Genomic DNA, 24211 nt, shown 5'->3' with positions numbered 1-24211 from the left:
AATGACTACCTGAGTCATACAGTGGTTCAGAGAAAAGGAATTGCACCCATCGTAATGGTTCTAGTACAAACAGGTATGTGGTGTTTTACTATTTCAAGCCGTATAACAACACACTGTTTTCCCTGAGCCAGCAGGAAGCAAGCAGAGAGCTGCAGTTAAAGGAGATGCAGTGACAACGAAGACTTTAACAACAGTAAAGATTTACTAATGAAAGATCTGTGAAATGTATCACCAGTCTTAAAGAAACCACAGTGAGTTGTCTGAAAACTACCATAATGCCTTCAGAAGGCAGAAGATGACATGCACATCTCTTCTGCCCTAGCAAAAACACCTACCAGACTTATATTTACACATTTAAGTGAGTAAAAACAGAGCAGGATTGGTCTCCATATCTGAAAATCTGAGGCTGACAGCTACATTTAGCAAGCCTTTCTCCAGTTTTATATATATATATATATATATATATATATATATATATATATATATATATTAGCCAAACCCTCTCACATTGTCAATAAACCATTAACTATATATATATGAGGATGTTAAATATAATTAACTTCTCTAATAAGCTAAGTAGAGTCTGGAGTTGAGATCCCCTGGAGAGAAAGCAGTCTGTAAACATTGCATACAATTCCCACCAGGGCAGTCTATAAACATTGCATACAATTCCCAGCAGACCCCACTTTGAAATGCAGGAAGTTTAGCAGCTGACAATAATTACCTGCTTCCTCTGTATTCTGTGTATCAGATCACATGAAGTAATGTTGGCTGTTCAAGATGAGCATAGATGTTATAGGCATATACTTCTTCATTGTTTCTAATGAGGTAAGCAGAAAGCAGAGAAATGTAAAGCAATACCTACCAGTATCATCAGCGGCATCTTCACCTCATGAATTGTGCAGTCTGCTGATAACAACTAAAAATATCAGAAAGCAGTGGTCTGGTGTAGTCTCCAGTGTAAGTCCCATGTCTCCACTGGAGGTTATATAAAATTACAGGGACTCTGTGCTAGTGTTAACTAACAATGAAGAAATTATTCTGAGTAATCAGAAAACTGAGCATAAGATTCTGGATCATCTTATGTAGGATGCGCACTGTTCTCTCAGAGAAAGTTAAACCGAAAAACTGTATAACAACGTTACAAAAGTATATCAGCTACTGTTTAAATGCGTTCCCACTTTCTCTCTTCATATAATGAATTTTCTGCAAGATAAGGCAAACATTTGTACTCAAGTTTTCTTTCTTCTGCTACTGAAATGTTTGGTTCTTAAAGAATGTTGAGTGCATTTCATCCTTCATAATTTCAGGTAGTGCGCAGGTAGTTTGGTCCCTGGTTGCAAAGGGGCCTAAGAGGCGCCATCTTCTCTGGGGTGGAGTATAACAAGGACCCAGTTAGTTTGCAATAAAGGGAACTGCTGGCCTAAGCTTTAGAAATACTTGACGTGTGTAGTCCTTAGGCTTGCTGTATAAAAAAAAAAAAAAAAAAAAAAAAGCTGAAAATATTGTGTTAACACTAAATTGTTATATTTCTCCCTCTTACCACAAAGTTCTTACTCTGAGTTAAATGTTTTAGCTATTATGATGAGTGTTTGTTATGGCATGAAATAAGAGACTCACTAAAGAGGCCTGTGAGATAGGGACTGCTTTGTAAACACAAGCATGTTGTATAGAGCAGTGGTGCTCAAAGGGTGATGCCAGCTTCATTGGCAATGTCTGGTCTTGATTCATGGAGACCTAAGCAATTCAAAAACAGTGTCTATGCAAAAGGTTAATTTTTACACATTGTTTTTTATGTAAAATCAGGCTTAAATACTGAAGTATAAAAATTCATTATAATGTGCATTTAACTGCAGATCGATAGCAAAAGAGTAATGGGCAGTACAGTGGCATAGTAAATAGCAATGTCAACTCAAAGAAAAGGTTCATCTGTGTGATTCTTCACTGTGTACTTTCTTTGTGGAGTCTGCATGTCTCTCCTGTGTTTACATGGATTTCTACAATACTTTGGTTTCCTCCCTTCTCCCTCAGACATGCAGCAGATGGATTGGGTAGCCTAAATATTGTCCCAAAGTCTGCATGTGGTGTGTGTGTGTGTGTGTCTTTTTGTGCTTGTCTATGTGTGTGCATGCACACGTGCGTGCAGGCATGTGTTAACTTAATGAAGGGCTATCTTGTGCATAAAACGCTGCTACTACTACTCAGATTTAATAACTGTGCTGTAATGGCACTAAAGCAGTATCTGTCTGATTAACAGTCCTCAGTAACTTCATTATAATGCAGTTTTAAATAATACCTGTTATGCAAGTGCAGTTGTCCTTGAAATGTAATTCATGTTATTTTACTTATTTATTGTATATATAAACTGTACACCATCTGTTTGCCTTGTGTAGTATAACTTATCACTTCTGTAACCCTGTTATGCTCAGGTGTTTTGTCTTTTTCCCATACACTAACCCTACACAGTGATTACCATGTCTATGAATCTCCAATCACTGTTAAATATAAATCCATAACAGTAGCAGATATTGTAGACCTTCATATTCTGTTAAAATGCACTCCAATCTAAAATTATTTATGAAGCATCTATAAAAAAATTCAAAACTATTAGAAGATTATTAGAATGGCTAAAATATATGCATATCCAGCTTTCAGATTCTGAATCCATTCAGCCTTTAATCATTTAATGGCTTTGTTATTGTTTCTTTTTTTGTTGTTTTTTGTCAGCTATCTGTCCCCTTCTGTTGCTGCCCTGCTTAGCACTAAATGTTTGTGGCAGTGGGGTGGGGGAGGCAAAAAAAAGTGTATACCCAACCAGTAACTATATACACAAGAAGGGAGGTGGAGTGTGGCTGCAGCTACTGCAGCAGTGAGGAATTCAAACATCTACAGATATGGGAAAGTGCAACTTATGCAGCTGTACTATGTTCATCATTCTCACAGCTGCAGTACCATTTAGGCTAAATGAGTTGTTTAACAAATATTATCCAACCTAGGAGGAGGAAGTATATGGGTACAGGAGCCCCTAGGGAATGGTCTTAGCAAAGCCTGTCCTGGACCGGAGAAAGAAATCAGTTTGTAATACTTTAAGGTACGTATAGAGGACCATGTAGCTGCCTCTAGAATACTTCTAGAGTTCACCCCTTTCCAATATGCCATCAAAAAAGTCAAGATTCTAGTAGAACGTGCATTGATACTACCTGGAACTGATCTACCATAGTGGGCATAACAAAAACCTAAGGTGAGGACAACCATTTTGTTATAGTATGTTTTGACAAGGGTTGTCATTTCTTTGTCCCATTATAAGAAATAAATAATTGATTTGCTTCACTAAATGACTTAGTTCTGCCAAGAAAGTAGCTGAGCTCCATATGCACATCCAGCATATGTAGAATTCTTTCTCCCTGGTTCTCAGGATCTGAATAGAAAACTTGGAGATTAATGGCTTGATTCAAAGTAAACTCTGAAACAACTATGGGCATGAATGAGTGATTTTTTTCTTAAAGAGACGTGATCCCTATGAAAAAACGGATATGGCGCACTCACCATGAGACTGCAACTCCGATATTCTTCTTCCAAATGTCAGAGCAATAAGAAATACAGTTTTCCATGTAATGAACCTTATATTCACCTGAACAGCATGTTCACTTTTCCAGCACAAAGTTAAAATCCCAAGAAGGAGTGACATATTTACTAGGAGGTCTAAGGTGTAAAACTCCCTTCAGAAACTGTTTTAATTAAAAAAAAATTAGAAGCAGTTTTACTAAAAACAGTGAGGAAAGAAGGATCCATGGTTAGGCATGCTGGCATGGCTGCAAGATGTACCTTGACAGAAAAAAATAAGAGAGGCCAAAGGATAGTAATTCACACAAATAGCCAGTGGTACATAATATCTGATAAGGCCCTGGTTATTGGCTAAGTGCCAGCTAGAAAATATTTTCCATTTGCCAATATATGATTCCCTAGTTGCAGGTTTTCCTGCTTCCTTTATTACCTTGCTGCACATCCTCATGAAAGAGGTGCCTAAAAGGTATCAGAATTGAATCATTCAGTCAGTTAGTTAAAGCTGTTTGAGATTTGGGTATATCAAACTACCCTTGTCTTGTATAAGTAAGTCCAGTCTGTGAGGAAGCTTGTAATAATTGCCTTGGCCCATTCCATAAGAAGGGAGAACCAATGTTGCCTGGGCCAAAAAACAGAATTATTTTTACAGCACCCTGGATCTTTAGAATTACAATGGATATCAGTGGAAAAGTATAAAAGAACATTACAGACCACAGGAATGAAAATTTATTTGTTTTCCAGGCTGCTTTCAAGGAGTCCTGGAGAAAAACTTGTTCATCTGTCTGTTTTGAAAAGAGGTAAACATATATATTTGAGATGTTCCCCACATCTGGATCAATTACTGGTAGATGCCTTAGTTCAAGTTCCATTTGCAAGTTTCTTCCCTGGTCCTGCTCAGCTTGTCTGCCACTGCATTTTGTTCTGACAATATGTAATATGTTTGGAGAGTTATCTAATGTTATAGAGCTTACTTTCAAGCCATCATAGGCAGCCTACACAGAGCATAAGAGCTTGTGCTCATCTGCTTATGTACCTCATAACAGTGGTGTTGTCTGTACTTCCTGCATAGGTCCCAGGAACCACAGGTGATGAAGAATTTAAGACATAGATCACAGCCAAAACCTCTTTGATATTTATGTGCCTTGGTCTGTCTGAATTGGCCACTAGGGGTCATTTCCATAACTCCTTCATTTGTCCTCGGAGGAGTGGTTTAGGGCAGTGACTTGTGGTTTGTTGGCCAATTTGTGTCATTTCCTGTCTTTTCCAGCCCCCTGCTATAAAGCACGCTTTAGTTGCTACTGTTGCACACTAGGGCAGCGCCGTTAAGCAGGTTTAAACTATTCGCTACCTAAAGTCCACTCTTCAAATTTTCCCTTAAAACTACCTTCCTCGAACTATACTACTGATCTAATCAGCGTATCCTATAATTAAAAGATCATCTCTACTTGACTCCAAGTAGACTATTCTCTATCTGTTAAACGTAGCACTTGCTCCTACAGTACTTATTACCTTGATACGGCACTCTTGTCATAGATAGTACCCCAAAAGGCAACCCCCATTTCTCGGTCACCCACGTCCCCAGAATCTTTTTAAAGTTTTTGTCTATTCCTTCTAGCATGTCGAGGGATCAGTTGCTAGTGTCCTCTCCTGCTCAGCTGGTGAACCTGGGAATATTGAGGCAATGTTACAATTGCCTCATGTACACAACCCTCTCCTCCTCCCACAAAACACAAATACATGCGAGAGATGCAACTATACGGCCAAACTGGAGGCTGAGCTCTCTCAACATAGGACTGGCAAGACCAGTCAGGAGGAGAAGGTTACCACACACACTATAGACCCAGTCTCACATATTACCATTACAACCTCAAATCATACACATAAACACACAAAGACATACTGAGGCTCTGATCAAAAATCTACCAAAACAGCAGAGGCCACCAAAGCAGACACCCAAACAACCACCACCTCAGAACACAACACCTGCAACACATAGACCTCACAGTCAGAGTGTCAAACAGTCACAGCCCTTAAGGCCAAACACAATGCCAGACACACTAGTCATTGGTGACTCCATAGTCAGACACACTGATGTCCCGCTCACCAGTCTGAGTAAGGAGAAGGTCACAGTAAGCTGCCTGTCGGGCGCTAGAATCCGCCACATAACGCAAGCACTCAGGTCTCTCAACAGCAGGTACAAATATGATTCAGTCATTGTCCACGCTGGTGTAAACGACCTGAGACGTACCTCCTTGGACTACATGAAAAGAGACATTGAGGAGCTCTCTGATTATGTAGCCCAGACAGGTATGACCCTGACCTTGAGCAGTATCCTACCTTCACCAAGAATGATGCCACAATACAGAGATAAGATGATCAGCTTTAACAATTGGCTTAAACACTGGTGTCATTCAAAGGGGATCCAGTGTCTGTCTGCCTGGGATGACATGCTGGACAAGCCACGGGACGGCTTGCACCTGTCACCCCTGGGATTCCGGATATTGGCAAAGGCTCTTGCCACCCCATAGTGCCTTTTTAGGCAAGGCTCAAATTCTAAACCTACCACCCTAGAACACAAAAAGGAAAAAACTAAGGGTAATGCTGCTCAATGCCAGAAGTCTAAATCTCAAAATGCAGGCCCTTCTCAGTATGGAGAACATCGATGTCTGTGCTGTGACAGAAACCTGGTTCAAGGCTCCTGAGAGCACCCCAGCTATCAGGTTTTACCTCATATCATCCCAAAATCTGGACAATACCAAGAAAGGAGGGGGTATCCATATTCATCAAGGACACCCACACCTCAAGACTGGTGGCAACACGATGCATCGGAGACCATCCAGGTGCAATTAACCATAGGCAAGACTGCTCTGCAAATTGTAGCATGTTACAGGCCACCCTCACAAACTCAGGAACCTCACATGGCCTTCCTGAAAACACTAGAGGGATAAATGTATCACCAAACACCATCATACTAGGTGACTTCAATTACCCTAATATAGACTGGGAACACTACTCAAGCCCAAACACCCTAGCCCAAAAGTTCCTGGAATTCATAAACTCAAATGCCATGGAACAACTAGTCACCATCCCCACAAGAGGAGATAACATACTTGATCTCATCATCACGAACATGGGAGCACAATGTTCAACACCGAGGTGTACCCCTCACTGGTGAGATCAGACCACAAACTAATCTCGCTGGAGGTCCTCATCCCCCCCACCTGAAATAAAAGACCACAGTAAAGAACTTCTCAAAAGCGACTTCACACTTCTAAAGACTAGTGTGGGAAAACAGTACTCAAGCCTGAATCACTTACAAATGCCTTCTACCACCACCTCCAGGACTGCATGCATAAGGCAATCCCAACCAAACCAAAGGCTCTTTGTACCACAGGCACCCATCCAGTCTGTTGCACCCCAGCCATAAACAAACTCTACAACAAAGGAGGAAGCTACTACAAGATAGAGCAAAATCCTTAAAAGGTAAGACACCCTTGATCACTATAAGTAAAAACTAAGAGCTCTCATAAAATCATCCAAAGCAAATTTAGAGAGAAAAATAGCTAAAGACTCAAAAGACAATAATAAGGCCTTCTTTAGCTATGTTAGAAACCTGGGAGGAAACTCCCAGATATGCTCAGAGCTAGTTCAAAATGATGTGAAGATTACTGATCCTACAGACATTGCCAACATACTGGCTGACAGGTTCAGTGCAAACTCCCCTCCCCAAAAGAAGAGATATCTATACCAAACGATTGCCCCCGCCCAAACATCTCCAGCACCCAAGTGAGAACTGCTCTCTCCAAAGCAAAAAACACAGCATCCATGGGACCTGATGGTGTCCCCGGCTGTGTGCTCCATGAACTCAATGAGGAATTAAACCCACAGCTAGGACAGCTGTTTAATCAAAGTCTTACCTCTGGATCAGGGGTGGCGCACTGCAACTGTGGTACCACTTCACAAAGGCGGTGCCTCCACCGACCCTGGAAATTACCGCCCATTAGCTTGACAAGCCTTATCTGCAAAGCCATGGAGAGGATCATAGTGGACCTCAGAAATGAAGACATAGGAATTTGCAGACTTTGGATCCAACCCAGTTTGGCTTTGTCAAAGGCAGATCATGCCTTTTAAACTTGGTTGACTTTTTGAAACAGTCACCAAAGCCATTGATGAGGGAAAGGCAGTCCATACAGCCTACCTCGATCTGGCTAAGGCCTGATACAATACCCCATTGGTATCATTGAAAAACTCATCAGCTTAAATGTCAACCCATACATCACAAGATGGGTTGCAAACTGGCTGAGTGACAGAACCCACAGGGTCAGAGCTGCTGGCGCCATGTCAGACTCAAAGCCTGTCACAAGTGGTGTCCCACAGGGCTCAGTCCTGGGCCCACTCTTGTTTGGCATCTACTTTTCCGAAGTACAAGCAAACACAGGAGGGTTATGGCTGACAAAGTTTGCAGATGACTGCAAACTGGGCCATAGTAGAAAACACATCTGACACAGATATCCTTCAGAAGGGTCTCACAGAAGCGGATAACTGGTGCCAGAGCCACGGCCTAAAGTTAAATGCCAAAAATGCATAGTCATACCAAAACAAGGTTACCCCTAGCTACCAAATAGGTGGCAATCCACTGAGCACAGAAGAAGTTATCAGGGACCTGGGGACCCAGGTTGATAGTAGACTGTCATTCGACACCCATGTAGCTAAAGTAGTTAGGAAGACCTTCTACATTGCCCACCTTATCATGAAGGGATTCTCATCTAGATCAAGGGAGGTCATAGTCTCCCTTTACTCATCACTCATCAGACCAATGATTGAGTACAATGCCCCATTCGGAATGTATCTGACCCGACACTTGCAGCAGCTGGAGAGGCCACAAAAGTTCCTCACCAAAAGGATAAAGGGTCTCAAAAATCTGTCCTATGCTGCCCGACTGAAAGAACTCCAGCTCTATTCAGTCACTTACGCTGCTCAGAGGTGACCTTTGCCTAACATACAAGGCCATGTCAAACCCAGATTTGATGAATATGCTTCACCTCAAAAATCTAGATCCATCAGAGCCACAAGGGCGGAGACTTAAACCTTGACTTGGCTATTAATAGGGCGTGCTGGAGGGATAGATTCATCACCCAAAGACTCCCTATGCTGTGGAACAAAATCCCGGTACATGTGAGGCAGAGCACCTCGCTGGCCTTGTTCAAGAGAAATCTTGACCAATGGATGGGAGATCGCAGATATACCCCAGGGATTACCTCAGTGTCACTGCTCGACAGAGGCACAGAAAAATAATGGGTATAGTTCCCCATACTAAAGGGGTGGCGTAAGCCACAAAACGATGGGCTAGGCTTGTAAATGCCCTCGGGCAGATAGCCTAGTATGAACCTATGAACCTATGAACCTATGAATTCCACATGCCTTGCAACTTTACCCCCTGAAAACTGCTCTCCAATCAAAATATGAGGTGCGTACAGTCAGAGACTGGCTTGGGAATGTGAGGAGAAAAGGGAAGACCTGAGACCTGTATTTGTTTCTATCTAATGTTGCCACCAGTGTAGTGTTTTTTTAACAAAGCCCAAAATTGGAATCTGAAATTCCAGCAGATGCAAATATTGAGCTTTTTTAAAAAACATTGATTTGTATATGTAACTCTGAGAGAGGAATCATGAGAATAACAGAAGCCATGAACCCCAGGATCCCAAGACACTCTTTGTCTGAAGTCTGAGCCTGACTGGAGAAGCTCAAGAAAAGTTTCTAGATAAAAATCTACCTTCTGCTATGTCAAAAAAGCTTTTTTATGCTGAGAGGTGTCTTGAAGACAACACAGAAAGACAATTTTGTGTGACAGGGTCAAGGAGGATTTTTGAACATTTATCTGGAACACCATATTGGTCAGAAGAGATGAAACCCATTCTGAGGACTCTTGACATCTGGGAACAGGCTCAACAAAGATAGGTAAGTCCACCTTTTAAGGCAATATGCATATGCCATGCAATCTACAGTGCACTATGACTGGAGCTAGACACTTTAAAGATCCTGGGAGCTGCAGGTAACTCAAAGGATAATGCAGAGAAGTGATATGGTGACCCGGAGATAGAGAATATGAGACATTTGCTTTAGCCTGCAAGTATGGCAATATGAAGATAAACATCTTTTAGACATAATGTTACCATAAAACTCCCTTGAGGTATGAGAGGTAAAAGACACCAAGGAGTCAACATCCTGAAGTTTGGTACTTTCACAGACAGATTTTTAAAAAGGAAAGGTAGGTATACAACAGGTCTCCAAGAAAGATCTTTCTTTGGTACCAGAAACGTTCTGGAATAAAAGCCTTTGCTCTTTTGATATAAAAACACTGGTTTTATGACTCCTAGGGTAAGTAAGTGATTAAGAACCTGAGGGAAAACTTTGGTTTGGAGGATAGGGAGAAATTAGTTGGACTTAAAAATTACTCACAAGGGCAACTAGACTAGTACTTATCTATGAACCTAAGATATACAGGAGGAGATCCATTGATTCAAGAGTTAAAGTTTCAGCTTTGTTTTAAAGGAGTTTACATTATGAATGGATTTCAGTAGTAGTGGAATGTGTGTTTGTAGTTTAGCTACACAATTTGAATATAGAGAGTCACCTGCAGTATTAGATGATTTGATTATAGTGATTAGTGATTTTTCTCTAGAGCATACAATTCTACTGGGGAGTAGTGTTGCATTAAGTTGTTAGGGTTGGGCAATTTTTTGGCTTACAGACAAGTCTGTGTTTTGTAGTTAGCTGAGAAAGAGATAGGTGATATGGTAGTTCTAACCAGTTTAATTCTCTGAGTGCTGGGCAGTGCTGTGTTGTTTACTGCAAATGTGGCTATTTTATTATACAAAATATTCAAGTTTGGACAGTTGTGAGACTTGAAGGCTATGAAGATTAGGGCATCATAGAGGAGAGATGGCAGTAAGGAAGTAGAGACTATGCATCTTCTGGCTGTGTTAGTGAGGTAGGCTTTTACTCTGTATAATGTATCTATTGTTTAAATGTTTTTTTAACCGTGCATGATACATGGTAGTAGAATTTCAACAAGTCATCTATGATGACGCCAAGTAATTTTCTGTGGTTTACTTGTTCTATCATGGTGTTGCTGGCTGAGACAATTGTGAATAATGCTGCGCAGTAAAGAGCAGTATTTTTTTTTTTTAGGTTTAAAAGTAGCTGTGAACTATTTTATCCACATTTCAATTGATAAGAAGGATTGTCATGTAAAGCCCTGGAGTTTGGATAAAGTTTTGGCAATGCAGATTAGGACTGAGTCATCAGAGTATTGAACTAGAGAAGCATTTTTTGTAGCAATGTAGAGATTATTGATGAATATGATGAAAAGTATAGGGTCTAGTACTGATCCTTATGGGGCACCAATAGTTACTGGCAAGAAAGTCAAGAAATTATGTTTCCAATTCACTACTTGCAATCTGAGAGGTAGCTATGGAACCACTGGAGTGAAGAATAGGTGAGCCTTAATGATGAGAGTTTATGTAAGAGTTTCTGGTGGAAGACAATATTAAAAGCTTTTCATAAACCCAGGAAGATGATGGAGACTAGGCTTCAGCATTTTTATGGGTGTTGACAGCATTAACAAAACTCAGCAAAGCTGTAGTTGTGTGGTGATAAAGACAAAAGCCAAGCTGGATTGAAGACAGAAGGTGGTTATCTATTAGACAACTGTTATTTTGCATATGAATACAATTTTCTGTTTTTTGATAGAGAAATGGCAATTGGCCTTGAATTTGAAAGACTTGTAATGATTCCACCTTTGTGCATTGGAATAATGAATGATTTTGTTTTCTCCATAGTGAGGGGACTTTATTTTCAGAAATGTATCAAATTATCAGAATTGAGACTGAATTATGCAATAGCCTCAGTTGTTTTTTTTTTAAGATACTTTCCAGGTGTATTGAAGTGTAGTTGTAGTAGACTATAATTTTTTTAGGTATTTTTGACGGTATCTATGGGAACTGGTTGGAAGAAAAAGTGTTGAATGGAGGTTATTTGAGTAGGGACATCAAGAGCTTGATTAGTCACCTGGTTAGTTAAAGATAATACTTTCTGTATACATTTGGAATTAAATTGGTTGGCTATGATATAATTTGTTTTCTGTGTATTTGGTTTTGACTGTCTAGCTTGTCATAGATTTAACAGTTTATTGATTGAGAACCAGAACAGTCTTGGATTATTAGTGTCTGTGTTTTGATTGGATGAGTAATAGGTTATCTTATGTTTGTTGATAAGTTGTTTTGTTAGGTTTCTTAGCTGTCTGTATGCTAGTAAAGTAGGAGCTGTGTATTTTTTTGCCCAGACCTTCCTGGCTTTGTCTCTCTGTTTCATGAGTAATTTAGTTGCTTAGGATAGCCATAGGGCAGGGTTGGCTTTGACTTTTTTACGACGGGGACTAGTGTGTTTAGAATAGGTTGGAATATTTTTCTGAACTCAGAGACAGCATCATCTATAGGGAGAGTCTTAAGTGACTCCCAGTTAATAAAATGTAGTATATTAATAAAAGTATCAATGCGAAAATTAATATATTTTCTTACCAATCTGTAATGATGTGATCTGATGTTAATCTTCAGTCATTCCTTACTGATGGGTGTCTGTTCCATCCCCGGAATTGAGTCAGCCTTGTAACAAGCTCGTGCCATCCAAAAAACACTCGACCTAAGCTTTTACCCACAATGCCTTTCTCCCTGTTACCTCAGATTTCATTTGCCACGTAGGCTTAAAGCCCATGTCAAGCAAGCTCTCAGCTAAGTATTTAGTCTTTTTGATATAAAACTGTTTTTGTATTTGTTGACCTTAAATTTCACTCTAAACTTCTTTACTTAATCTATTGCTAGTTTTTTTACCCACTCTTAAGTATCCTTCTCTATATTTTTTCCCTCAAATACTTTACGCTAATCTCTAGTACTGTTGTTGGTACGGTCCTTTCCCTTTACCCTCTGTGGTAATCTTCATTACCATTGCTGGTATTTCTCTTCTTCCTCCTCACTTTCCTATTTAAAAAAAAAAAAAAAATCTTTCCTCTTTACTTTTTCTGTGTCATTGGATATTGGTGTTTTTTGATAACATCTGAAAAAAAGGGAGCATCGGGTTTTAAACAATGCAACAAGTGTAGTCACAAAATGCCTAATAGAGATAGATGCCTATACTTCCTATGTATATTGTTTGGGAGTTCCCCATCTTTCTGTACAGCCTCCTTGCTCTATTTTTCTGGGGTTTATTTCCCGAACTCTAAATGAAAGAAAAAACAAATTGATTTTGAAGGGCCTCCTTAAGACACCCCTCTCAGCGGCTATCTCTGTGTCGGAGGGCTCACCGCCTCCCAAGAAAGAGCACAGGGAACATAAAAAGAGGCTGCATTCACTTCCTTCTTCAGCCTCTGGTGATAACAAGCAGGCACTGAGATCAAAAATACCTAAGATAACTTCTTCGGCTCCAGAGTCGAAATCAGCTTCTTCGACACTGTCCTCGGTACCATCAACAATCCCCATATCGATGGTGCCTAGTTCAGTGCCGACTACTATGTCTTTGGTACCGACCCTACCAAAATTACACATTTTGACATCCACACTGATTACGGCACCTGTTTCTTCCACAGCACTGATCTTAGCCACAGTGTCTGCCCCAAGTTTGGACACCTCTGTCGCACGTCTCCAAACTCGAGACCGGTGCCATTAGACCATGCTGCACAGACCCGGCACTCCCCTTCAGTGGACCCTTTTCTGGGGCAGCAATTTAGCCCTTTTTTAGAACAGCCAGAATCACCAACGGGGATGTCCATGAGATCAACCAGGAGCCTCTCAGAACTGGACATGGTGCATCTTGTGGACCAGCTGCTGATAGCCAGAGGAACTATTATACCTTCTAAGACCCCATTCCCCTTTGGACTTGGGAATGTATCTTCATTGACTCCAGTCTACTCTTTTCCTTTGACCTCCTTGCAGTCTTCAAAGTATTCGGCACCGACGCCTTTCTCGGTTCCCACACCTTCAGTGCCACTAGTAGATCTCACTGTGGCCCCAGAGCCATTCCTTGGCCTTCAACTTGTTTGGAGCCAGACCATCCTCAAGTTCAGGACTGGACTGCGGGCTCCTTGGCACCTGGCATGGCTCCAAGTCTTTCTACGGTGCCGTCTGCCACAGTTCCAGGAGCACTGTTGGTACTGAGTCCCCTTGTGGCTTCATCCTTGGGAGCAGGCTCGTCAGAGTGGGGTGTGACCACAGTTCTGAGGTTGTCCTTCTTGGTTCTGGGCTCCCATTCCTCTTCGGGTGGGCCAGCTTTCCAAGTGATGGAGAGGGTCTTTGCCTCTGCAGGCAAGCTTCGGCATTGGAACCCCAGATATGTCCTTCCTCTGAACCACAGCTGACACAAGCCACTGCCTCGGGCCATTGAGCACAACAGCCTTAGGATACCCTACCACAGGGTGCCCCTTCTTTGGAGTCCTCTTCAGAAGCCCCCACTGAAGAGGTACTGCACAAGAGGACGTGCAAGAGGAAGCACGTGGACTCAGCTGAGGAGTCTTTAACCGAGGACACAGACTATGATGAAGGGGATGGGTCCCCACAGCTGCCCCCTGATGATGTCTCCTTTGGAGACATTCTTGAAATACTGAAACAGAGGAGTGACTGGAAGTCCACCAACCCTCCTCCAAGGAGTCTGTGTTCCTACAGTCCTTTCATACTTGACCCTCTACTTTCTGGGTGACCCTGTCTGCAGATGAGCTGGTTCAGCTCATCATGCAGTACACTTGGAAGAGTCCTGACACCACTGAACCCCATGGGGGCTGGACAAAATTTTATCTCTTCCTGAACACAATACCCTCACTGGTCTAAGGGTCTTCCAGTAGTTGCAATGGTGGTGGAGGATGCCATGAAAAAGGAACTGGCTGAGGAGAGCCAGACTGCTCAACCCCAAACAGGGAGTCTCGGGCAGTGGACAGACTAGGGAAGCGAGTTTTTGCATCATTGACCTTTGCGGTTAGGTCTCTGAATTATCTGGCACACTTCACCAGGCTTCAGAGAGACTTAGTCGCTGAACTCTCTGAAACCTTAGCAGGAGCTGTTTCTGATGAGGTCAGTGATGAAGTTGCCTTGCAGTTAGATACCCTGGAATCCATATCCAACTCCTCCATGCACCTGATTTTTTATGCCACTGAAGGAGCAGCCAGAGAGGCGGGTTCAGACATTGTCATGATACATCATGCCTGGATGCACATTTGTGACTCCACAGACTCTTTTAAGTCTTCCTTCCTTAATGCCCCAGCGCAGGCTTCTTCCCTTTTTGGCCCGAAAGTGAAAGACACATTGGCCAGGTGTGAGAATGACGGTAAGATCCTGGGGCTATATGTTTTTCCACTCCTCAGCATCCATACTCTAGGAACCAGAGAAGCAGAAAGATGTGGCACAAGAAATTGCAGGGTCTTTTCCGTGACACGTGGCTCATAGGTTCATAGGTTCATAGGTTCATACTAGGCTATCTGCCCGAGGGCATTTACAAGCCTAGCCCATAGTTTTGTGGCTTACGCCACCCCTTTAGTATGGGGAACTATACCCATTATTTTGCTGTGCCTCTGTTGAGCAGTGACACTGAGGTAATCCCTGGGGTATATCTGCGATCTCCCATCCATTGGTCAAGATTTCTCTTGAACAAGGCCAGCGAGGTGCTCTGCCTCACATATACCGGGATTTTATTCCACAGCATAGGGAGTCTTTGGGTGATGAATCTATCCCTCCAGTACGTCCTATTAATAGCCGTGTCGAGGTTTAAGTCTCCCGCCCTTGTGGCTCTGACGGATCTAGACTTTTTGAGGTGAAGCATATTCATCAAATCTGTGTTTGATATGGCCTTGTATGTTAGGCAAAGGTCACCTCTGAGCAAGCGGTGGCGACTGAATAGAGCTGGAGTTCTTTCAGTCGGGCAGCATAGGACAGATGTTTGAGACCCTTTATCCTTTTGGTGAGGAACTTTTGTGGCCTCTCCAGCTGCTGCAAGTGTCGGGTCAGATACATTCCGAATGGGGCATTGTACTCAATCATTGGTCTGATGAGTGATGAGTATAGGGAGACTATGACCTCCCTTGATCTAGATGAGAATCCCTTCATGATAAGGTGGGCAATGTAGAAGGTCTTCCTAACTACTTTAGCTACATGGGTGTCGAATGACAGACTACTATCAACCTGGGTCCCCAGGTCCCTGATAACTTCTTCTGTGCTCAGTGGATTGCCACCTATTTGGTAGCTAGGGGTAACCTTGTTTTTCCCGAAGGGTATGACTATGCATTTTTGGCATTTAACTTTAGGCCATGGCTCTGGCACCAGTTATCCGTTTCTGTGAGACCCTTCTGAAGGATATCTGTGTCAGATGTGTTTTCTACTATGGTGCCCAGTTTGCAGTCATCTGCAAACTTTGTCAGCCATAACCCTCCTGTGTTTGCTTGTACTTGGAAAAGTAGATGCCAAACAAGAGTGGGCCCAGGACTGAGCCCTGTGGTACACCACTTGTGACAGGCTTTGAGTCTGACATGGCGCCAGCAACTCTGACCCTGTGGGTTCTGTCACTCAGCCAGTTTGCAACCCATCTTGTGATGTATGGGTTAACATTTAAGCTGATGAGTTTTCAATGATACCCGAGTGGGGTATTGTATCAAGGCCTTCGCCAGATCGAGGTAGGCTGTATGGACTGCCTTTCCCTCATCAATGGCTTTGGTGACTGTTTGAAAAAGTCAACCAAGTTTAGAAGGCATGATCTGCCTTTGACAAAGCCAAACTGGGATGGATCCAAAGTCTGCAAATTCCCTATGTCTTTATTTATGAGGTCCATTATGATCCTCTCCATGGCTTTGCAGATAAGGCTTGTCAAGCTAATGGGCCGGTAATTTCCAGGGTCGGTGGAGGCACCGCCTTTGTGAAGTGGGACCACAGTTGCAGTGCGCCACTCCTGGAGTGCGTATCCAGAGGTAAGACTATGATTAAACAGCTGTCCTAGGTGTGGGTTTAATTCCTCGTTGAGTTTGTGGAGCACACAGCCGGGGACACCATCAGGTCCCATGGATGCTGTGTTTTTTGCTTTGGAGAGAGCAGTTCTCACTTGGGCGTTGGAGATGTTTGGGGGGGCTGCAATCACTTGGTATAGATATCTCTCCTTTTGGGGGGGGGAGAAGTTTGCACTGAACCTGTCAGCCAGTATGTTGGCAATGTCTGTAGGATCAGTAATCTTCACATCATTTTGAACTAGTTCTGAGCATATCTGGGAGTTTCCTCCCAGGTTTCTAACATAGCTAAAGAAGGCCTTATGATTGTCTTTTGAGTCTTTAGCTATTTTTCTCTCAAAATTTGCTTTGGATGATTTTATGAGAGCTCTTAGTTTTTACTTATAGTGATCAAGGGTGTCTTACCTTTTAAGGATTTTGCTCTATCTTGTAGTAGCTTCCTCCTTTTGTTGTAGAGTTTGTTTATGGCTGGGGTCCACCAGACTGGACGCTTGCCTTTGGTACAAAGAGTCTTTGTTTTGCTTGGGATTGCCTTATCCATGCAGTCCTGCAGGTGCTGGTAGAAGGCATTTGTAAGTGATTCAGCGGCTTGAGTACTGTTTTCCGCCAGCTCGGGGCCTTAAAGGAGACCACACTAGTCTTTAGAAGTGTGAAGTCGGCTTTCGAGAAGTTCTTTACTGTGGTCTTTTTATTTCAGGTGGGGGTGGGATGAGGACCTCCAGCGAGATTAGTTTGTGATCTGATCTCACCAGTGAGGGGTATACTTCGGTGTTGAACATTGTGCTCCCATGTTCGTGATGATGAGATCAAGTATGTTTTCTCCTCTTGTGGGGATGGTGACTAGTTGTTCCATGGCATTTGAGTTTATGAATTCCAGGAACTTTTGGGCTAGGGTGTTTGGGCTTGAGTAGTGTTCCCAGTCTATATTAGGGTAATTGAAGTCACCTAGTATGATGGTGTTTGGTGATACATTTATCCCTCTAGTGTTTTCAGGAAGGCCATGTGAGGTTCCTGAGTTTGTGAGGGTGGCCTGTAACATGCTACAATTTGCAGAGCAGTCTTGCCTATGGTTAATTGCACCTGGATGGTCTCCGATGCATCGTGCGTTGCCACCAGTCTTGAGGTGTGGGTGTCTTTGATGAATATGGATACCCCCTCCTTTCTTGGTATTGTCCGGATTTTGGGGCGGAGCATGATAAGAGGTAAAACCTGATAGTGCTGGGGTGCTCTCAGGAGCCTTGAACCAGGTTTCTGTCACTGCACAGACATCGATGTTCTCCATACTGAGAAGGGCCTCGAGTGCGTGCATTTTGAGATTTAGACTTCTGGCATTGAGCAGCATTACCCTTAGTTTTTTCCTTTTTGTGTTCTAGGGTGGTAGGTTTAGAATTTGAGCCTTGCCTAAAAAGGCACTATGGGGTGGCAAGAGCCTTTGCCAATATCCAGAATCCCAGGGGTGACAGGTGCAAGCCGTCTCTTGCGAAGCAGCGTGGCTTGTCCAGCATGTCATCCCAGGCAGACAGACATTGGATCCCCTTTGAATGACACCAGAGTTTAAGCCAATTGTTAAAGCTGATCATCTTATCTCTGTATTGTGGCATCATTCTTGGTGAAGGTAGGATACTGCTCAAGGTCAGGGTCATACCTGCCTGGGCTACATAATCAGAGAGCTCCTCAATGTCTCTTTTCATGTAGTCCAAGGAGGTACGTCTCAGGTCATTTACACCAGCGTGGACAATGACTGAGTCGTATTTGTACCTGCTGTTGAGAGACCTGAGTGCTTGCGTTATGTGGCGGATTCTAGTGCCTGACAGGCAGCTTACTGTGACCTTCTCCTTACTCAGTCTGGTGAGCGGGACGTCAGTGTGTCTGACTATGGAGTCACCAATGACTAGTGTGTCTGGCATTGTGTTTGGCCTTAAGGGCTGTGACTGTTTGACACTCTGACTGTGAGGTCTATGTGTTGCAGGTGTTGTGTTCTGAGGTGGTGGTTGTTTGGGTGTCTGCTTTGGTGGCCTCTGCTGTTTTGGTAGATTTTTGATCAGAGCCGAGTATGTCTTTGTGTGTTTATGTGTATGATTTGAGGTTGTGATGGTACTATGTGAGACTGGGTCTATAGTGTGTGTGGTAACCTTCTCCTCCTGACTGGTCTTGCCAGTCCTATGTTGAGAGAGCTCAGCCTCCAGTTTGGCCGTATAGTTGCATCTCTCGCATGTATTTGTGTTTTGTGGGAGGAGGAGAGGGTTGTCTGTGTACATGAGGCAATTGTAACATTGCCTCAATATTCCCAGGTTCACCAGCTGAGCAGGAGAGGACACTAGCAACTGATCCGTCGACATGCTAGAAGGACTAGACAAAAAAACTTTAAAAGAGATTCTGGGGGACGTGGGTGACCGAGAAATGGGGGTTTGCCTTTTTGGGGTGCTATCTATAAGAGTGCCGTATCAAGGTAATAAGTACTGTAGGAGCAAGTGCTAGGTTTAACAGATAGAGAAAAGTCTACTTGGAGTCAAGTAGAGATGATCTTTTTAGGTATTAGAGAAAGTGCTAGTAACAGGGATGCTTAAAGGTAAGATTGAAAAGAATGCACTCTGCAGTGTGCACTAGAGAAGTTAGATATGAAAGTAGGTAACTTGAGTTTTACCTGTTTAAAAAGTTAAGGTTTAGTGGAGAGTTACTATTTTTAAAACAGCAAGATGGTGAGTATACTCCCCGGGGCAGAGCGGGTAACTCATCCAGAAGGCACCCCTATAGGGGCAGAGAGGGTCCACGGAATGAGGGCTCCAGAGATTCCTTCTCTGGTCAACCCTATCAGCGCTGCTGAGGGGCAGCCTGATTGCTTTCCTCTGGAAGCAGTCAGGGGACATTTTTTCCTTGCACATTTCTGCCTGGCTAACAATAACAATGGATATGTTGGTGCAAGGGATCATGACCAGAGGATACCATGTCCCATTCAATCTTTACCCAAGGTCACCAAGTCGTATTTCTGATGTCCCACTCAGTCAAAGGGAAACAGCAGCACTAGAAATCCAAAAACTGCTTCAAAAAAGAGTCATCCAGGCAGTCCCACCAGACCAGATAGGATCCGGATTCTGCTCAAGGTTCTTTTTAGTGCCAAACAAATGGTGGACTGGAGACCAATTCTGGATCTCAGCATCCTATACAAATTTGTCAAACAGGAAAAATTCTGGATGGTCACGGTTCAGTCTATCCACCCTTTCTTGGAGAAAAATGACTGGATGTGCTCAATAGATATTCAGGATCCATAAAAATGGACAAATGTTCCAGAAGATTTCTTCACTTCTGGTGAGAGACCAATCACTTTCATTTCTGCATGCTGCCCTTTGGACTCTACAGCCCCCAGAGTGTTCATGAAGTACATGGCAGTGGTAACATCTCTTGAGACTGCAAGGATTCCGGGTATTTCCATACTGGAGATAGCATTAAACTACATACTAGAACTAGCAGAATCTCTAGGAATCTCAGTAAACTGGGGAAAATGCAACCTGATTCCCTCTCAATCCTTAGACTTTATCGTGGAGATTTTCAGCATAAAAGCTTGCCTAGTTTTTCTTCCAGATCACAGGCTACACAGAATAAGATCCCAGATACAAATTATACTGTCAAAGTCTAGTCCCAGCTCAAACAGTGCTCGTACTCCTGGGTTCTATGGCTGTGTCTATTACCATAGTGCCCTTGGCAATACTAGATATGAGAATTCTCCAATGGCTCCTTCTAACTCAGTGGTATCCCTTACAACATTCCTTGTCCTTCCAAATACGGATAACTCAGTGATGCAAGCAGGATTTAATGTAGTGGATGAAGCCAGATGAACTACAGTGGAGTCGCTCCTTTTACCCACAATAACCCAGGGCCAGAGTGACTACGGACGCTTCCCTGATAGGGTGGGGGGCTTTACCAGGGGAAGATGATCCAAAGCACTTGGTTAGACATAGAGGCCCATCTGCATATTAGTGTCCTAGAACTGAGGGCGGTGCTTCTAGCATTGCAAGCATTTCAAACCATCCTTCCATCAGGGACTATTGCTATTCAATCAGACAACATTTCAGTAGTCTGGTACATCAACAAACAAGGGGGAACCATGTCTTACCCATTGTGTCAAGAAGCCATGAGAATTTGGCAATGGGTGATAGCTTCCAACCGCTTTCTGACTGCAGTGCATATCCCCGGGAGTTCTAACTTGATTGTGGACAAGCTGAGCAGATGCATCCCACTGCCTCATGAGTGGTCCCTCAATCCTATCATTGCAATGAAGATCTTCAACCGCTGGGGTCAGCCTTGCTGTGACCTATTCACCTCTCCAGCAAACCACAAATGCAGCAGCTACTTTGCCCTAATTCCCACACAGGGGGAGTCCGGATGCTCTGATTCACAATTGGTCCATGGGTCTTCTGTATGCCTTCCCTCCCTTTCCCCTGATCCCCCAATTTCTAAAGAAAGCTCTTCATCTGAGAAGTAAAGTAATCCTCATTGCTCCTTAACGGCCATGACAAGTTTGGTTTCCTTTCCTTTGGCCTCATCTAGTAGATCACTCATGGATTCTGGATCCAATTCCAGATCTGATCTTGTACCCACAAGCGTTGTCTCACCCAAACGCCTCCAGCCTTAAGCTGACAGCTTGGTTTCTCCACTTCTGATAATTGCCAGGCAGAATAACCTTACCTTTCCAGTGCGTGATATCCTTCTAGCTTCACATAAGCCATCCACCAGGAAAAATTTACCTCAGCAAGAGGAAAAGGTTCCTTATTTGGTCCCAACAAAGACAATTAGACCCTTGTTCAGCTCCTGTTATTGTGGTTTTGGATTATTTATCAAGTCTTCTCCATTCAGGAGCAGCAGCTTCAACCATTCGAGTACACTTAGCTGCCATCTAAAACTTCCATAATGTGTCCCAATACTCATCTCTAACCTCCCATCATCTCTGCAAAACTTTCTTAAAAGGTGTCTTGCATATTAGACCACCTTTCAGGGAATCCACCGAACCTTGGACACTAATACTTCAATCCCTGACACGTTCACCTTTTGAACCTGCTTCCACTTGTGACCTTAAATTCCTGTCCTGGAAATCCCTATTTTTGATAGCTGTCACATCAGCCAGATGCATCTCAGAACTTCAGCCCTTGTGTATTAAACGCCCTTACATGGAATTTCATAAAGACAGTGTATCACTTCAGACCAATCCTTCCTTTCTGACCAACGGTATCTCAGATTTGACAATTAACCAGGAGATTGACCTTCTAGTCTTTTTCCCCAACTATTCAAACAAAGGAGAGTACTGTCTCCATTTGTTGGATGTTCATAGACAGTTATGTTTTTACCTGTAGAGATCAAAGTTGTTATGTAAATCAGACCAGCTATTTGTGTCCTATTCAGGCCCAAAATTGGGACACCCCTGTTTCAAAAGTAACCTTGTCCAAATGGCTGAGAAACTGTATATCCTTGATTTACCAATGGAATGAAATTACTCTACAAAGCAAAGTCAGAGCACATTCTACCAGATCAGTAGCAACTAATGTTGCTTTTCATGTAAAGGCTTCATTAAATGATATTTGTGCAGCTGCAACTTGGGCTACCCCTCATACTTTTATCACTCATTACAAATTGGATTTGGCTTCCAGGGGAAGAGCATCTTTTGGTTCAATGGTGCTCAGGAACATCGTTCCATAAGGGCCTCCAAGGACTAAAAGTAGCTAGGAACTCTGTCCCATCAGTAAGGAATGAATGAAGATGAACAACATCAGATAAAGAAGTTATGTTCTTAACATAACGTTCCATCTGTGTTGTTTATCTTCATTCATTCATTACGTCCCACCCTCCTTCCCCCTCCACAGGCTCCTGGGGGATCGAATTAGGTCCTACTCCTGCGTTAGGGTTTGTGCTCAGAGACGGCCTCTACTTTACTTATAACGGGCAAACTTGATCTGAGGTAACAGGGAGAAGGGCATCGTGGGTAAAAGCTTAGCTCGAGAGTTTTTTTGGCTGGCACGAGCTTGTTACAAGGCGACCCGGTTCCTAGGACAGAACCGACATCCATCAGTAATGAAATGAATGAAGATGAACAGCACAGATGGAATGTTATGGTAAGAACATAACGTCTTTTTATGGGACTGTTGCTTTGGTGCTTTATGGTGTAAATTGGTAAGTGATCACTTAGGCTGTCTGACAGAGTTCCATGGGATATTTTTTTTTTTTTGAGAGAATGTCAGGATCCAGTCAAGGGCTGATTGTCTGGTTGTGGCTTTGTATTATATAGTTGGTGTGGTTATAAGTTGGGTGAGCTTGTACAGATGTATTATTGAGTGGATTTTCAGATTTTATAGTTTGCCAATCTATATTAACATCACTCGATATTATGGTTTCATGAGAAATTTTTGAGGAGGCAAAGCAGAGGTTATCTTCCAGTGTTTTGGCTTTGTTACTTGGAGTTTGTGTGTAGATAAATATGTACACACACACACACACACACACACACACACACACACACACACACACACACACACACACACACACACACACAGACAGACAGACAGACAGACATACATGCATGACTGTGTTTAGTTTTAGCGTGGTTAGTAGGATTTCTGAGTTAGAGAAAGTTGACAGAATGTGTGGGAAGGGAGATTTCTAATGTGTTATTGTATAAAATAATCATCAACTTTTTTCTTGGCATTATTTGATATGATAATGTTATAGCCTGGTGGCGCAATTTCTTCATTTTTTGTTTACTTAGTAAAGAATAGATAAAAATTCACAGTTTTCAAGTTTGGTGTATGTGTTTCCAGTCCTTGGTTCGATTCTTCATATGGGCTGTTCATATCTCTCTCTCCATAACTGAAGCTCCCATAGTTGTCAGTCAATGGCTGTATCAGTCTGTTTTTTAATGTCTATGACCTTAACTCATTTCCAGAGCCACAACATAGCTTTCTCTTGGATTCAGTTAAGGAGGTCTCCTGATCTCTTTTATCTGTAGGCCTAATAGCCTCTCTCTCTTTGTCTCTCTATATATACTCTGAATAACCAGCGAACTTCCTGCTGAAGCCTCCAACCTTTAGCTGCTAAATTATGTTTCTGTGCTCCACTATTTTCTTTTGATAAGAGAAGTGGCCCTCTTCCTCCACTCATACAAGCATCTTCGGCTGCACCTAATGGTAAAGTCATATTGCTCTTCTGACTGAGTCACTGTACTACACAATGCAAACATTTCTTTATTTCTTACAGCTCCATTGACTATTGTCGGCTACCCATGCAAATGCATCTACAATTTATACCATATAGGCCAATGCTCAATGGTATGACTCCAGAAACATTCCTTCACAAATGGGAAATATAGGAATAAAAATTAATAAGGATAATTTGAACACCTATTAGCGCTTCAGGGCAGTTAGCGTAGAATTCACCAGTGAATATAAGTAAACAGTCCTCTCTCTCTTTTAAACTGTTCCTGTCTGTTGTAGAAAAGCATTGTAAATAATTCCTTGTTCATAGTTTTTTTTTACTAACCCCATGGCCAAAGGAGACCACTGAGAAGCTTAGCCTCATCACTCAATATTGTGGGAGGCTAACAATGACCTTCATTAAGTAGACTTTCTCCATATG

General features: G+C 42.6%; 1 long non-coding RNA gene across 1 annotated transcript in view; it reads left to right on the top strand.

The window, feature by feature from the left end:
• The first annotated feature begins 723 nt into the window (after positions 1-723).
• LOC122802062 overlaps positions 724-24211 on the top strand; it is a 118507-nt gene continuing 95019 nt past the window's right edge. Inside the window, exon 1 of the long non-coding RNA XR_006364866.1 lies at positions 724-828. This is a non-coding gene — a long non-coding RNA (uncharacterized LOC122802062). The remainder of the gene's footprint in view (positions 829-24211) is intronic.

Source organism: Protopterus annectens, chromosome 5.part0 (genome assembly GCF_019279795.1).
Source record: "Protopterus annectens isolate FY-2018-M chromosome 5.part0, PAN1.0, whole genome shotgun sequence".
NCBI classification, from domain to species: domain Eukaryota; kingdom Metazoa; phylum Chordata; order Ceratodontiformes; family Protopteridae; genus Protopterus; species Protopterus annectens.
Note: the sequence above shows the minus strand (reverse complement) of the source record. Positions and strands in the feature narration are given on the sequence as shown.